This window comes from Crotalus tigris, unplaced genomic scaffold, assembly GCF_016545835.1.
Source record: "Crotalus tigris isolate CLP2741 ecotype Arizona unplaced genomic scaffold, ASM1654583v1 scf7180000024367.1024689, whole genome shotgun sequence".
Lineage (NCBI taxonomy): Eukaryota > Metazoa > Chordata > Lepidosauria > Squamata > Viperidae > Crotalus > Crotalus tigris.
The window spans coordinates 871261-888778 of record NW_024100536.1 but is presented as its reverse complement, the minus strand read 5'-3'; the positions used below and the strand labels follow the sequence as shown (position 1 = coordinate 888778).

Genomic DNA, 17518 nt, shown 5'->3' with positions numbered 1-17518 from the left:
GTTTTGAAGGCAAAAATCCCTACAGACCTTTTTAAAGGCAAGGTTGGTGTTTGTGACGATTGTAACCAAAATTTAAAGTTGCCTTTAATCAACTCGTATTTGTTTTTCAAGGGTGTTCCACATGGTTTATCAGTATCAGCTGTCTGCCTTGTTTTTCCCTGGAGATGCCAAAGGATCAGAACCAGGTTTAGATGGTGTTGATATTAAACTATGTTGGAACAAACCTGAGGCTTGGTTATTCTTGCCATTTTGGTTATTTCAAAAATAAAACAAGCTTGAACTATTTGTTTGGTTATGATGAAAACATTCAGGGAATCAAATTGCAACTTTATGCATTAATGTGAAAGTAATCACTGTTGACCATCACCGATCACTTCTGAGTTGGTTATGTATCATTTTAAATAGAATTTTTGCAGACAGCAATTTTAGTTCTGAAAGCGGGGAAGCTTTTTTTGTCCTTCTACTAACAGTCACAGATGTATGTTTTAGAAGTTGCGTTCTAGCCAACCTCACAGAGTAAGCCTTTTCTAAACTCTAAATTCCAGGATTTGTTCCAGGAAAGCAGTTGACTTTTAAAAAATTGTAGCTACCATATATATATATATATATATATATATATATATATATATATATATATATATATATATATATATGTAAATAATGGGCTGTTTTTTAAAAAACAAACTTGCAGATGTAGTGCACAGCAAGCACAGACAATTATAAGTTTTAAAACACATTATTTTAATGATGATTAAGTGCCCTCAAATTATTTTCAACTAGCAATCACATAGATACCATGAGAATAAAATATAATATTACAAATAATGGGTTTGAGTGTGTGATATGCCATGATTCTTTAGTTTCATTCCCAATTTGAGTTTACAAGAACAAATGTATCTCAGTTGTAACACTTGGTATTGTGCCAGTCAAAAATTGTGAATGTCTTTCTGATTCAGTCTTGGTCTCTACCATCTCCGCTCAAAAATAAGTTCTATTAATGTCACACAAAATACCGGAAGTCCTTGATTTGCATCCACAATTGAGCCCAAAATTTTGGTTGCTAAGTGAGAGAGTTAAGTGAGTTTTGCCCCATTTTATGACCTTTCTTGCCACAGTTGTTAAGTGAATCACTGCACTTAAGTTAAGGTAACACAGTTGTTAAGTGAATCTGGCTTCCCTATTGACTTTGCTTGTCAGGAGGTTACAAAAGATGATTACATGACGCTGCAACTGTCATAAATTTGAGTCAGTGACCAAGCGTCTCAATTTTGATCACATGACCATGGAGATGCTGCAACAATCGTGAAGTGTGGAAAAACCGTCATAGTCACTTTTTTTCAGTGCCATTGTAACTGGTCACTAAGCGAACTGTTGTTAAGTCAAGGACTACCTGTAGAAGCTATGAAAACTTATTTTCTGGGTGTACAATGCAGATACGACATGACTCAAATGCGGGGACGGAATTCCCATGTGGAACTCTGTAAGCCGAATCCCTTTTTCCGCCTGGTCGTGTGAACGGGTCACTCAGATTCTTGCGCCCAATTCATTCATCAGGTCAGGGCACCAAGAACAGCTGAAATTCCACCTTGCACGTCTCTTCAAAACCTCAGAAGCGGCTTTCCTGCCTGGTACAGGTAGTCCTCGACTTAACAACAGTTAACTAAGTGACCATTCAAAGTGACCTATGATTCATTTTTCACACTTAACGACCACTGCAGCATCCCCATGGTCAGTTAATCAAAACTGGCAACTGATTCATAGATATGACGTTTGCTGTGTCCTCGGGGTCACTTGATCCCCTTTTGACAAGCAAAGTCAATGGGGAAAGCTGGATTTACTTAACAACCGAGTTACTAACTTAACAACTGCAGTGATTCACTTAACAACTGTGCCAAGGAGGGTCGTAAAATGGGGCAAAGTTAATTTAACTGCCTTGCTTAGCAACAGAAATTTTGAGCTCAATTGCGGTCGTAAGACGAGGACCAACTGTATAATGGGGCCCGGCCCGGCTCCGAAAGGCGTCTAAAAGCGCCGGAGTCACTCCGGAGCGCAGCTTCCGGCCAGCCCGGCCTTGACCCCCCATTCATTCCCGGTCCTGTAATAAAAGCAGGCGATTCAAGATGGCTTCCTCGCCTAGGTAGCTAACCCACTGCCTGATTGCGCGGGCATGAGAGCCGGGGAAACGCAACTTCCCGCAGGCCAATCGCGTCCGCTGCTAATGAGCCTTTGCCATGGAGGAAGCGGAAATCAGGCGCCTATTTAGACAGCTTCTTCTAGGGAAGGCCCCCCTCTCGCTTCCCCCTCCATATTCCGCAGCGAGCGGGCGAGAGACTTCCTGGAAGGCCTCTCAACCTAACCTGCTTGCTTGCTTCACCCCCCCCCCTTCCCGCACGCCGCCGCCGCTTCCGAACCTCATGGGCCTCTTCGGCGGCGAGCCATAGCTTAGGAAGCGTGGTAGGCGTGGCTTGAAGGCGTCCGAGCGAGGTTAGGTTGCACCGTCCATGCTCGGCTGCCTTGTTCTCTCTTCGCTCTCCCTCCGAGAGGGGAGGGGGCGGGAGGAGTGAGCGGCTCCTCAAAAGGGCGAGGCGGAGGTGGAGAGAGCCCCCCCCATACCTCTCAGGTAAGACCCCGCTTTTTTTTTTTTAAACTCCCCCCCTCACCAACCGACACGAGGGTTCGGGAGGGGGGGGGCTTTTGTGGGATGGCCCTTCCTCTTTGCAGGATGCAGGCCCGATGCAGGGGCATTCCCCTCCCCCTTCTCTTCGTCTTGCTACAGGGAGCGAGAGGGGCCAATTTTAGACAGAATAAAAGGAAGGATCAAAGCTGGGCTGCGAGCCGCCTTTGCTCCCCCCACCCCCTTTCTCCCCTCTGTTGAAAGGAGAGAGAGAAGAGGAAGGAACCATCGAGACTCGGCTTAGGGAGAGGGAGATAGAGAGAGGGGAGAGAGAGGAGAGAGAGGAGGAGGGTCCTTTCTCCCCCCCACACACACCATCTTCCTCAATCCGCCTCCTCCAGCCGGGCAATCTCGGTTCGGCCCCGGAGCAAGGATGCCCCGCCGGGAGAGCCTGAAGGCGGGGATGCGTGGCTCCCACGGGCCGCTCTCCCCTTCCGGGAGGGCCAGGCAAGGTGGGTTCGCCCACGTTGGCGGGATGGAGGGGCCCTGGAAGCCGGGGGTGGGGGGTGGGAAGCTGATGGAAGGCCTGGGGCGCAGGAAGGGACTGGGGGGGGGAAGGCTCCCTTCTGGCTCCATGTGGCGCTGCGAAGCCGCGGGGGCTTCGCTGCTAAGGTGCTGCTGCCGCCCTTGGCAGGTGGGCATCCTGAAACGCCTCCTCTGCCCCCTCCGGGTGGGTGGGCTTCAAAAGTGGGGAGAGAACCGGGCTGGACCGGGATCACACACACACACACACACACCGCGCCCGGCAGCCACTTCCAAGCTGCTATTGTGGTTGTGTGGCGGTTGCTGCTGCTGTGGCCCCGGCTTGTGCCTAGAAGTACTTCTTCACCTGGGAGACCTCCCTAAAGCACCTGCCTTCCATCCGACGGAAATTTCTGGCTGTGTCATGGTTTCAGTGTTTTTCTCCCCGTAGACGAAAGGGCAGGAGATATATGTTGTGTGTTTGTGTATACATATGTATGTATGTATATATACATACACACACACACACACAGACACATATATAGGTCTTGGTTATTAGGGTTTTCTCCCACGTAAAATTGGAAGTGTCTTGGCAAGACACAAATTGGAAGCCAAGACACTTCCAATTTTATGCGGGAGAAAACCCGAATAACCAAAGACCTACATACAAACACCCGCGAAAACCTCAGAAAACAAACAAATACACACACACACACACACACACACACATGTACCTCAGAAAACAAATATATGTATAAATGTATATGTTATTAATAAGAATAGTGAAAATAAAAATGTGATTCCTGGGTGAATCCATAGTCAATTACCAATAAAATGTGAACACCAGGAATATAATAAACTATAAAAGTTTAATACCATCACCGATCACCAAGCTTTCGTCAGATACTTCTGACATCGTCAGGGTTAATGCTGGTCTGTGGGAGAGTGTATATGTATATATATGTATGAATAGGTATATATGTGTATGTGTGTATGTATAGGTATATATATGTGTGTGTGTGTGTGTGTGTATAGCTACATATTTGTATATTTGTATGTATATGTACAGGTGTGTGTATATATATGTGTATATGTATGTAGATATGTATAGGCAGGGCTTTTTTTCTCATAGAACGCCCAGAACAGAGTTCCAGCACCTTTTTGGGATGAAACCTTGTAGGGTAGGCAAGGCGGGTTGTATGATGTGTGTGAGTTCCGGCACCTTTTTTTTTTTTTTTTTTTTTTTACAAAAACACTGTGTATAGGGATATATATTAAGGAGAATATTTGTTGCTCAGGGTTGAAATGAGGGGTCCTTGGGGCTCTCTGAGCTTGCTTCTTTTCTTGCAGACGGTTCATGACCCTAACTAAGTATCATCATCAGGGTTAGTAAGGAGTGCGGTTTGTTGTCATATAAACACACTCCTTATTAGCACTGATCATGTTACCTAGTTAGGGTCATGAAACATCTGCAAGAAACAAGTTCAGAGAGCACCAAGGACCCCTCATTTACATTATTGGTGTTATAGTTGGTCACACAGTCAGCCTGGTGTTCAGACTGGGTTTGGCATTTTTGTCTACGTATTGAGTCCTTACCAAGGACCTGGGATAGGCAGTTGTGGAAGTTTGATGGTATTACATATATTGTGGCAGATAAGAATCATCATCATCATCATTATTATTTTGATTCACAGTCTGGGACTGGTAAAAACTTAACACTTCAAGTCCTAACTAAGCACCTAAGAGCTATTAAGGTAGCGTCTGAGTATATAGGCAGTTCCTAGTAGGGTGGGTTTTTTGTTGTTGTTTTTTGGAATGTCAGAATATTCAGGTCTAATAAGTTTAGAGTTTCCATGTATCCAGGCAGCTCTTTGGGTATTGTTCCAAGGGCTCCTATTACTCTTGGTACAACCATTGATTTCTTCATAATTGCTCAACTTCAATTTGCAAATCATGGTATTTTGTTTTTTTTTCTAGCTATTTCTCCTCCATTTGTGCATCACCTGGTATTGCAATATCAATAAGCCAGACTTTTTTCCTTTTCCACAGTAGTGATGTCTGTTAATAACTTAACAGTTCAAATCCTAACAGTTCAAGCCCAGTAAAGACGTAACAGTTTAGGTCAGTGATGGCGAACCTTTTAGAGACCAAGTGCCCAAACTGCAACCCAAAACTCACTTATGCCTCGTCGGGTGCCGGGTGGGTGTGGCCCGTTGGGTGGGCATGGCTGCGGTGGTAACAGACTGGGACTAAAAAGTTCAATCGATCAATTCCAACTTTGCAAGATCTTTTTTTTCCCCGCGAGAAGTTGAAATTGACTGATTGCACCTTTTTTTTTTTGTACACGGCAGCGGAGGCCTAAAGCAAAAAGGTTTTACAAAACCCAGCTGAAGGCCTAGGACTGGGGCAATGGCATGCATGCCCAGAGAGAGGGCTCTGAGTGCCACCTCTGGCACCTAACCAAGGACCTAAGAGCTGTTAAGGTAACATCTGAGTATATAGGCAGTTCCTAGTGCGGTGGTTTTTTGCAAAGTTGGAATATTCAGACCTAATAAGTTCAAAATTATCATTGTCCAATTGCATTTGTCTAGTTTCTACTCCTCCAAGGGTGCACATCGCCTTCTTCTCTCTCAATTTGCCAGTCATACCGACAAGGTCACAATAGAGTCTTTTTCTATTTCAAGTAGGCTGGGGGGGGGGGCATCATTTACTCCAGTTTGGTTAGAAACTGGAACTTCTAAGTAGAAAATCACAGCTGGAGTACATTATAGCCATGTTTTCTCAGACCAGATATGCCCTCAAGCTGCTTTGTTTTGAGATGGAGAAAAGGAAAAAAAAGAGGAATAACAAAACAGGGGTCATTTCTCTTTAACTGTGCTTGGATTAGGGGTATTGATGGAGAAAAAGGTGTGACGTAGTTTCTCAGAAGCTGTCATCAAAATGTGGAAACTTTCTATATATGTGTGGTCTTCTGGTTAATACAACTCCCACACCACCTCAACCAGCATGCTGGTTTAGGTTGTGAAAAGCCAGCTTTGACCCCAGTACAGAATTTCAAAAAGTATTCTCAAAAAACTGAATTATATTATAGATCACAGTCGTTTCCCTCCCAGCCCTGATTATTCCTGTTTCTTTTTTTTTCTTCTGCAGAAAGCAGCTGCAAATCTGTGCTATTTATATGGAAGTAAATTCTGTTAGACTCAGTGCGATTTACTGTTGGGTAAGTGTAGTTTTACCGTTGAATGGCAAAAAAGTTGTTTTATTGTGTAAGTGTCAAAATAGGTGGGTTTTAAAATGTCCACGTGTAGGTATTTTTAAGCTGAAACAGAAACCCATGTTATTGGACAAAAAAAATAAAAAATAAAAAATAACTGTGATCCAGTACAAGTGCACTCATTAGAATTGCACTGTAAATATGAAAGAGCAGAATTGCAAATGTAAATATGAAAGGAATTTTTGTAGTCGAGAATGTATCTTTTCATTTTATTTTTCAGTAATTCTGATAATACAATTGCGCAGAAGACCTATGCACTGAAAGCAACAGGGCTTATCCACCTGTACGTGGGTTATAGGTCTGAAATATTTCTAACTTATTTTGATGTCCCTGTCTGCTACCTGTCAGTTGTTTCTTGACAGCTAGCCTATTGTGCTGAGAGGTAAAAACTAGGTTAAAAAGGTAAAAAGCCATTTGTCTGAAATGGTATATGGTTTTCTGTTTGAGCAGGGGTTGGACTAGAAGACCTCCAAGGTCCCTTCCAGCTCTGTTCTGAAATATATTAAAAGGATAGGTTTTCCACTACCAGCTCCTTAATCTTTATTTTGCCATAACCGTTATACTCTACTTTTTCATTACAATGTACAGAGGTAATAGTTACAGTGAAATAATTAATATGAAGACTGTGCATTTGCCTACGAGTGGACTGTGTCATGATATCTGAGGATGCATTTTTACTAAAATGAGGAAGGGCTGTATTTGTATCCTGTACCTATAATTTAAAGAAGGGGAAACAGGATGAGTGGAGAGGACCTTGGAAAGGAATTTGGAGAGGACCTTGATCATCTTGGTGAAGCATAACAAAACACCTCTTCCCCTTCCAGAAGGAAGGTCCTTATTATTTCATGATTGATTGATCCATGTTCTGGATGTAAAAAAAAAATTACTGATACTAATGCAGTTGGCTTGTAGGCTCTGTGAATGAGATTGCTGATGGCATGGACTCTTGTCTTGAGAAAGAAAGGATGGAGATCCTATGTAAAGATGGGATCTCTCTTGGTTGGGTTTCAAATAGTCTTCCCTCCCCAGTTGCCTTCCAGATGTAGTGCATTACAGCTCCCATAACACCATAGTCATGGTAGTTGGGGATGGACCATCTGGGATTTCTGGAGAACGTCAATTTGAGGAAGGCAATACTGTCCATTTGCTTGGCCATCTCTTCAACACCCAATCCAAACGGCCTCTCGGAAGCGTAGATTAATATACCAAAGGAGAATGGGGATTTTGCTATTTATCTCCCAAATCTGGTCACAGTCTGCATATTTAGAAAGGGTAACAGTAAACAGTGAGCAACAGCAAAGAGGAGGAGGGTTAGGATCAAATGACCTATCATTCCAGATTCCAAGTTGTTCAAGCAGTTTGACATATCAATAATTGAAATAAATAAACACAACTCCGTAGTTAAGTTGCCAGGACCTTTTTGTTTGCTCCTTCCTGGAGGGACTGCCAAGTATGGAGATCTGCCCCCTTCTGTCTTCAGCTTGGGAACCCAAAACCTGTGACAAGACAGAGTTGCTCCATGTAGCTCCCTGCAGGAAGTGCAGATAAATCTGTGAATCGCAGCTGGTTACAGAGGATTGAACTACCCATGGTCAGGGTCTAGTGTTTGGAGGCTCTTTAAAGAGATCTGTAAGTCTTGTGATCTGAAAAGAGCTGGATGCAGGAGATTTACCACATTCCCATTGCGATGGCATAGAATTTTTAGATCTATGGGTTCAGTTCTGCCTGCTGAACAGGTGGTTGGCAAACCATGAGTTTCTCCTGTCTTGGGGCTATTTTATAACTCTTTAACATATAGAAAGTGAAAAGACAGTTCTCTTGGTTTGCCGATAGGGAACTGGTCCTTAAAAACAGCTTTTGTAAATAAACCACTTGCATTCACTTATTAATTTCTAACTGTGATATTCAGACTGTTCTTTCGTTCCTCTTGAGAATTAATACCCATGCATTATTTTTCACCTGGATTATAGGCAAGTGCTTTTGACATATCATTGTAGGTAGTGTGTAGTTTTGCCAGATGTCCACCAAAAAAAAAGTTCTCTTTCTCTTTTCTTTGCCATTTTAGCAAAGGGGCTGAGAAAATAGTGCAGGAAGAATCGTATCTGCTGTGTTATATAATTTCAACCAAAACAGCATCAGATGTAAGATTCACATTGTTTTCTGACAATTAGAACAGTTAATCAGTGGAACGGCTTACCTCCAAAAGTTGTGGGTATTAGAATACTGGAGAATTTTAAGAAGAGATTGGACAACCATCCATATGAAATGGTACTATAGGGTCTCCTGCTTGAGCAGGGGGTTGGACTGGAAGACCTCTAAGGTTCCCATCCAACTCCGTTATTCCATTATTTGTTTCTGGCATGGTAAGTTTTCCAAATTGGCTTTATAAATTTGGCTTTTAGCTTTATAGGAAAATCTGCAATTGGTCACCAAGAGTCTATAATGTTATCTTTTGATCAACCCTTTCATAAGAAAGAAGAAAATGTGGCTAAAACCCAGAGCTGGATATGAAGTATAGCAAGAGTATGTTAACGTACGCTGTACATATGCGGAGACTACGGTTCCCAAAGTCCCCTAGCCTAGCCTACCCATCATTGCTAAGAATTCTGGGTGTTGCAGCCCCAGTTTATTTGGAGAGATGTCAGGTTAGAGAAAGCTGACACAGATGTCCATTTTTTCCAGATGCTGAAACCTTGAGAGGTGGGCTGGTCAGGTTTACAAAAGAGGAAGTCTTTAGTGTATTTTAATTTGCTTTAATTTTGTGCAAGCATCCGTGGTCCTTCGAAAAGACTGGCTTTAGATCAGTGGTTCTCAACCTGTGGATCGGAACCCCATTTGGGGTCGAACAACCATTTCACGGGGGTCGCCAAACAACGCAGTCCGCCATTTTTTTCCCCTTTTCTTTAGCTGTGCTACTCCCTTTTATTCTATTGGCTTTTGAAAGCCAATAGAATAGACTCTCTTGAATAGAGTCTAATTCTATTGGCTTTCAAAAGCCAATAGGAATTGTCCAGGCTGTCTCTGCCCTGCTGAGCCCGCCAAAAGTCCCATTCTGCAAACGGTGCTGCACCAGTTGAGTAGTCCTCGACTTACGACCGTTTGGGGGGGGTGTCACGGCATTAAAAAGGTTGAGAACCACTGCTTTAGATGAAGAAAAGACTAGGGGCTAAAAAGAAGTATTTGATACATTGCTATTCTTCTTTGCACATTTCCCAAACACCTCTGTGGCAATGAGAATCTCACAGCTGGTAGGTGTACTCGGTGGAGAATAAAAGAGAAATTTGTCAATGATTTTTAGAAAATTGTGCCATGAAACAGTTGCCCGGCTCATAACTAAAGACCAGTTCTGTAGCCAATGTGCTATATCTATCCTTCCCATGACAATCCTCAACCTATTTTTTTTTTTTTGTCTTTCCTCTTTGGTTGCATAGTGACCAAAGGGAAGGAAAGTATGATTTCTCACACAATCTCCCAGAACATTTGGGAGAACAATTTAAAAACAATAACACCAACGTAGCTCTGTGTTCTTTGCATTTTTCCCACGGCCAGGGCTGAAATGCATCTCTTCACAAGCTTATAAATGGGGGGGTGGATACCTTTTACAGGATGATTGGCACGGTTTGTACTGATACCGACAGCACTGTACTCTACTCCATCACAACAAAACAACCATTGAATGTCATCCATAAGAATGCAAAGCATTGCTGGTGCAGCAAAGGTTGAATTTGAGGAATCGGAATGACTGGTTTGCTTTCGTAGAGAGTGAGTTAATTTTCAGTCTAGGTTGGTGCTCATGAAGGTATGTGGCTAAAGATGCTGATACATTTTTTCTTCTTAAGTGTGCATGCGGATGCGTAATCCCTTTCCATCTGTATTTCCTGCAGGCTGGGTGTGTGGTTTTTTTTGTGTGTGTGTGTGCAAAGAAGTGACCTCTTCACATGTATCACTGCAGCTTGGCACGACAAACTATTGCCCAGTTCTGCAGGATTTTAAGCAGGGGTGAAAAGAAATCTCCTTGCATACAGTCAACAGTTCTCAGTAGCCCAAAGATTGTTTCTCAAGGTCTTTCTCCCGCCCCCCTTTTTCCCCCCCAGCCTTCTCTAAGATTAGGATTGAATGAAACATGCCCACAGCTTTGTTTGACTCATTTTTTTTTGTATTGACTTACCTCCTGAAAGTTGATTAAAACAACCAGGGGACTCTGGATGCTGTGCATAACATTGTGAGCAGGTGTTTGCTTCTGTGCACAGGTAGTCTTTGACTTAACGACCGCGACTAAGCCCCAAATTTCTGTTGCTGTGCCCCATTTGGCAATCTTTTTGCCGTAGTTGTTAAGCGAACCACTGCAAGCTGGTTATGCAGTCATTAAGCGATGCTGGGTCCCCCCCCCATAGAATTTGTTTGTTGGAAACCAGCTGGGAAGATGAGAAACGGTGATCACATGAGCCTAGGGCAGAGCAACTGGTCCTAAATTACACGCCGGTTGCCAAGCGCCCGAATTTTGATCACGTGGCCATGGGGATGCTATGTTGGTTGTCAAATGTAGACAACTGGTCATAAGTTGTACATTTTTCCAGTGCCGTTGTAACTTCAGAGAGTCACTAAACCAGGGGTAGGCAACCTTGGCTCTTTTATGACTCGTGGACTTCAACTCCCAGAATTCCTGAGTCAGCCATGCTTAGCCATGCTGGCTCAGGAATTCTGGGAGTTGAAGTCCACTAATCATAAAAGAGCCAAGGTTGCCTACCCCTGCACTAAATGAATAGATGTAAGTTGAGTAATACAAATAAACACCCAAATGTCTTCTTTCTATCTTTCCCCACTCTGATAGATTCTGTAAGGATTCCCATAAGAGGGTTTAATCCTGTTATAGCAATACTTACAGAATCTAGAGCTGGACTAGCCTTTGGCAGAGAGGCCACATATGGCATAGGAAAATTCATGGTGAGAAGGAATATCCATCATTAATGCTGACCCATGAATAGTGGGAATTCAAGCAAATGTTAGAATAGAATAGAAAATTAGAATAGAATAGAATAGAATAGAACAGAACAGAACAGAACAGAACAACAGGAAAGAAGAGAAGGGAATAAGAATATAGAATAAAATAGAATAGAATAGAATAGAACAAACAGAACAGAACAGAACAACAGGAAACAATAGAACAGAATAGAATAACAACTTTATTGTCACTTTAAATGTACACTAATCAACATATATTAAAATGAAATTTCGTTGCATACAGCTCTCAAAGGATAACCACCTCCAATATACATTACATAAAAATGACCAAAATAATAATAATTATGGATATACCCACATACACAGAAATATATGACCCAGAGAAACAACACAGTCTAATTATATACATATACATGGTGATAAAACGAATCTTGCGAGTTTACCATATGGATAGCGTAGGGTACAAAGCTGTTATAGTTTTGGGTGTTCTAGATAGGGTTTAGGAAAACCAGTTATTTTGTTGGCATATTGCAAAGCCAAACCAGGTAGCTCCTTCGGGGGGGGGGGGGAAAGCATTTACAGGTAGTCCTCATCCTACAACACTTCACTTAGCGACTGTTCAAAGTTATGACGTTGAAAAAAATGACTTATGACTGTTTTTCACACTTATGACCTTTGCAGCATTCCTTTGGCCAAGTGATCGAAATTCAGATGTTGTTTGGCAACTGACTCATATTTATGAAGGTTGCAGTGTTCCCCCTGGGGTCACGTGATCCCCCTTTTGTGACCTCCTTAGAGGTAAAGTCAGTGGGGAAAACCAGATTCGCTTAAAAGACTGTGTGGTTGACAACTGCAGTGATGCATTTAACAGCTGTGCCAAGAAAAGTCGTAAAATGGGGCAGATTCACTTAGTAAACGTTTTGCTTAGCAAGAGAAATGGCCGTAAGTCGAGGGCTACCTGTATTACATGGTTGCCATCCGACAATGTAATCGACGGGGTGTTTGTCTTTAAAAGATCACGCTGTAGTGATACTTAAGTTGCAATCACAGGTATATCTCGAGGTCCATTATTTCTCAGAAAACCTATCTGGTATCAATTTAGGGCCCATTCCATGTTGACGTGAAAAAGTCGCTCTTTTGTCTATACAAATTAAGTAAATAATAATAATAAAGTTGGAAGGGACCTTGGAGGTCATCTAGTCCAACCCCCTGCTCAGGCAGGAAACCCTACACCATTTCAGACAAATGGCTGTCCAGTCTCTTCTTAAAAACTTCCAGTGTTGGCGCATTCACCACTTCTGGAGGCAGGTTGTTCCACTGGTTAATTGTTCTCACTGTCAGGAAGTTTCTCCTTAGTTCTAGGTTGCTTCTCTCCTTGATTAGTTTCCACCCGTTGCTTCTTGTCCTGCCCTCAGGCGCTTTGGAGAATAGCTTGACTCCCTCTTCTTTGAGGCAGCCCCTGAGATATTGGAACACTGCTATCATGTCCCCCCTCGTCCTTCTTGTCATTAGACTAGACATACCCAATTCCAGCAGCCTTTCCTTATATGCTTAGCCTCCAGTCCCCTAATCATCTTTGTTGCTCTTCTCTGTACTCTTTCTAGAGTCTCAGCATCTTTTTTACATTGCGGTGACCAAAATTGGATGCAGTATTCCAAGTATGGCCTTACCAAGGCATTGTAAAGTGGTACTAACCCTTCACGTGAATCATTTTAAGGAGGAAGGGTTGAAGTGATGGTCAGGTTAACGAATTTCTCAGTGTTTTCTTTTTTGTAGATGACATAAGAGGGAAAAAGATTATCAGATACATGCAATTTGTAGGGAAAAAAACCCAATAATGATGGCAGGTAAGAAACCACCCATACCTGAGAAAAGAGCATTTATTCTCAGATGACCTGCTCTTCCCCACCTCTCCATGCAGGAAAGCTGCAAAGCAGAGCCATCACTTATTTTGGCGAATGCTCAGCATTGGGCATTTAATGCGATTATCCCCCCTTCTGTCTTTCACATATACATAACCAGGGACAAAATAGAATGGAATAGAATAACAGAGTTGGAAGGGACCTTGAAGGTCTTCTAGTCCAACCTCCTGCTCAGGCAGCTGTACCAGGGGTAGGCAACTTTGGCTGTTTTGTGACTTGTGGACTTCAACTCCCAGAATTCCTGAGTCGGCATGGCTGGTTCAGGAATTCGGGGTATTGAAATCCACAAGTCATAAAAGAGCCAAGGATGCCTATTCCTGTCCTATATCATTTCTGACAAATGGTTGTCTAAAAAACTTCCAGTGTTGGCGCATTCACCGCTTCTGGAGGCAGGTTGTTCCACTGGTTAATTGTTCTAACTGTCAGGAAGTTTCTCTGTAGTTCTAGGTTGCTTCTCTCCTTGATTAGTTTCCATCCATTGCTTCTTGTCCTGCCCTCAGGTGCTTTGGAGAATAGCTTGACTCCGTCTTCTTTGGGGCAGCCCCTGAGATATTGGAACACGGCTATCATGTCCCCCCTCGTCCTTCTCTTCGTTAAACTAGACCAGTGTTTCCTTGACAATTTTAAGGCATGTGGACTTCAACTCCCAGAATTCCACAGCCAGCAATGCTGGCTGTGGAATTCTGGGAGTTGAAGTCCACATGCCTTAAAATTGTCAAGGTTGAGAAACACTGAACTAGACATACCCAATTACCAGTGCAAAATACAAGTGCTACATATTGTTAAGGGACCTGCAGGAAATTTAACTAGATTTTTCTGAACTGCATTCTGAGGAAGGAGTCTTCAGAAAGAACTTTCTTTTCCCCTGCTAGATAGTGAACATTTTGAAGAACAGCAAAGATTTCTAAAAGGATGGGTTTCCGTGTACACAAAGGAGCAAGATTATTTATTTACCTAAAAAATGTATTTGGCTACCCAACTTGAACAGCAGCAGCTCTAGGACCCCACTCTCTGTGACAACCATTCAGGTGTAATTAATCACCTTGGCCTTGATATCCAGATTTTTAAGAGTCTTTCTAGTATGGGAATAGAATAGAATTAGAATTATTAGAATTAGAATTATTAGAATTAGAATAATAGAATCTTGGAGGTCTTTTAGTCCAGCCCCCTGCTTAAGCAGGAGAACCTATACCATTTCAGACAAATGGCTGTCCAATCTCTTCTTAAAAACCTCCAGTGATGAAGCACCTACAATTTCTGGTGGCAAGCTGTTCCACTGGTTAATTGTCCTCACTGTTAGGAAGTTTCTCCTTAATTCCAGGTTGCTTCTCTCTTTTTTATCAGTTTCCAACCATTGTGTCTTGTCCTGCCCTCTGGTGCTTTGGTGAATAATTTGACTCCCTCTTCTCGGTGGCAGCCCCTCAAATACTGTGGAATACTGCTATCATGTCTCCCCTATTTCTTCTTTTCTTTAGACTAGCCAAACCCAAGTCATTGCAGCCGTTGTTAAGGAAGATCTTTTGAAGATGGTTCCCTCTCTTTAGTGTTTTTTCTTTGAACTTATCGTCCTCATTTTTCCATGCTGACACGTCCTTGAGGATGATCCAGGGATTCCCCTGGGTTTTGATCGGAAGGCCCTTAGCCAAAGCTGTTGATTGAGTCCATCTAAATCAGTGTTTCTCAACCTTGACAATTTTAAGGCATGTGGACTTCAACTCCCAAACTTCAATTCCACAGCTTTGCTGGCTGTGGAATTCTGGGAGTTGAAGTCCACATGCCTTAAAATTGTCAAGGTTGAGAAACACTGATCTAAATGGGGATTTGCCCTCAATTTACACTCACCACAGTCCAACACTAGCTTGGATGGAGGGAGCCCATGATTGGCTCAAAGTCATCCAACATGGGGCTCATGGATCCCTTGTCGTGCCTTGTCCTGTATAAGACTGGCAGGCAGACCATGTTCTTAAGCCCATTCTTCTCTTACTCCCTACCCCAAGGTCACTGTCTTTTCTCCATCGTAGCAAACAGTAGAGATAAAGGGAAAGGGGAGAAATAGATGACAGTGGACTTTAATTTAATTATTAGATTTGTATCCGCTTTTACGTTGTGCCACTGAAGGCGGACTACATAATACTCTCATCTCCTGTTTTCCCCATCACCGCAACCCTGTGAGGTGGGCTGGACCGAGTCGGAGTGACTGGCCCAAAGTCACCCAGCCTGCTTCTATGCTTAAGGGGGAACTAAAACTCACTGCCTTTCAGTTTCTAACATAGCACCTTAATCACAAATTAGGTGGAAAATGGTTGTTGTTGTTGTTGTTAGTTGCGAAGTCGTGTTTGACCCATCGCGACCCCATGGACAACATTCCTCCAGGTCTTCCTGTCCTCTACCATCTTCTGGAGTCCATTTAAGTTCATGCCTGCTGCTTCAGTGACTCCATCCAGCCAGCTCATTCTCTGTCGTCCCGTTCTTCTATTGCCCCCAATCTTTCCCAGCATTAGGCTCTTCTCCAGTGAGTCCTTCCTTCTCATTAGGTGGCCAAATGGTAGATGGCCAAATGGTAGGTAGACATATATATGAGAAAGGGGAGTATATATTTTGTGTGGATGGATGAATGGAAGGAAGAAAGGAAGATTAATAATGATGATGTTGGAAGGGACCTTAGAGGTCATCTAGTCCAACTCCCTGCTCAGGCAGGAAATCATATACCATTTCGGACAGATGGCTGTCCAGTCTCTTCTTAAAAACTTCCAGTGTTGGAGCATCCACTGCTTCCGGAGGCAGGTTGTTCCACTGGTTAATTGTTCTAACTGTCAGGAAGTTTCTCCTTAGTTCTAGGTTGCTTCTCTCTTTGGTTAGTTTCCACCGGTTGCTTTTTGTCCTGCCTTCAGGCGTTTTGGAAAATAGCTTGACTCCCTCTTCTTTGGGGCAGCCCCTGAGATATTGGAATACTGCTATCATGTTACCCCTCGTCCGTCTCTTCATTAAACTGGACATGCCCAATTCCAGCAGCCATTCCTTATATGTTTTAGCCTCTAGTCCCGTAATCATCTTTGTTGCTCTTCTCTGCACTCTTTCCAGAGTCCCAACATTGTTTTTACATTGCGGTGATAGATAGATAGAAAGATAGATAGATAGGTCGATAGATTCAATTTATTTAATATTAGGGGTACAGAAGAAGTTTAATATGAAAAGGGAGATTAACAAGAGCTCAGAAAAAAATTCCTTTTTTCCTTGGGTAGGAGTTTTCAAGAGGACGTTAAGAAACATGTGGAATGTGGTCTCTTCAAATGAAACCCCTTAAAGAGCTGTCCAGATTCCCATGTCATTTCCTTAGATTAGCCAAGGCGAACTAATCAAGCCTGACCTGATTTAAACTTTAATGGGGTTATATACCCTATCTCCCACAAATCCTGCCTTTGAGAATGCACACCCATGGGCAGAATTGTTTAAAAAAAAAGAGAGAGAGAGGTGGTGCAGCTGAGCACAAGAGATAGGGTGATGGGGAGGCGAGCTCTGTGCACAATAACACACTTGCATATTAGTATGTATATAGGACCTTGACGGGTTCGTTGTTTTTTTTGTGTGTGTGTGTGTACTGTCCTTTTGTGTGTACCTTGGAGCGCACGCTCGCCGCCGCCCCCACCCCCCCAGTCGAGTAGCTTCAGCAAAATGACATGCAGTGAATGAGAGGAAAGAATGCAAAGGAGCAGCCACTGAGGAGGGGGCAAAGCCCCCCTCCCTCCCAGGAGCAAGGGAAGAAGAAGGCTGGCCGGCAGATGCTTGTGTCTGGCTAGCTGGCATGGAGAGGGGAGGGGGGGGAGTATTGGCAGGCCCCAGCTCCGCCTCTTTACTTCCCCCTTCCTTGTGCTGCGCGTTGGCTGGAGCCCGCCTGGAGGCTCGGAGAAGGAGGAGCTGCTGCCGCTTTCCAGGTTGGGTAGGATCCGAGATCCCCGCTCGGGTTGGTGGGAGACCTTGAGGGCAAGCGGGAGGAGAAAGAAAGCGGGCGTCCAGCGGAAAGGGGGAAAGGGGAGGGGGAGGAGGGGGCAAAATGCAGATGACCAGCGGTAAGCCAGGAAAATTGCAGCTCCCCCTCTCCCTCTCTCCCCCCCCCCAGCATACTGGGTGGAGGCATTGGGAAGGAATGGTGCATACGGATAATTTTTTTTTTCCGTGGGGTGAAGGGGAAGGATGTGAACGGCAGCAGGTGGGGCTGGGAGGCCC

The 17518-nt window shown here is 43.5% G+C and overlaps 1 protein-coding gene across 8 annotated transcripts in view; it reads left to right on the top strand.

The window, feature by feature from the left end:
• The first annotated feature begins 2322 nt into the window (after positions 1–2322).
• CHD8 (chromodomain helicase DNA binding protein 8) overlaps positions 2323–17518 on the top strand; it is a 101018-nt gene continuing 85822 nt past the window's right edge. For 5 of the 8 annotated variants that reach the window (XM_039327774.1, XM_039327772.1, XM_039327773.1 and 2 more), the window contains exons 1-2: positions 2324–2620; positions 6287–6356. The gene's annotated coding sequence lies outside the window, so the exon portion shown is untranslated. Of the gene's footprint in view, positions 2621–6286; positions 6357–17518 lie in introns of all 8 variants that reach the window. The other 3 variants (XM_039327775.1, XM_039327771.1, XM_039327769.1) reach the window with 2 other exon arrangements.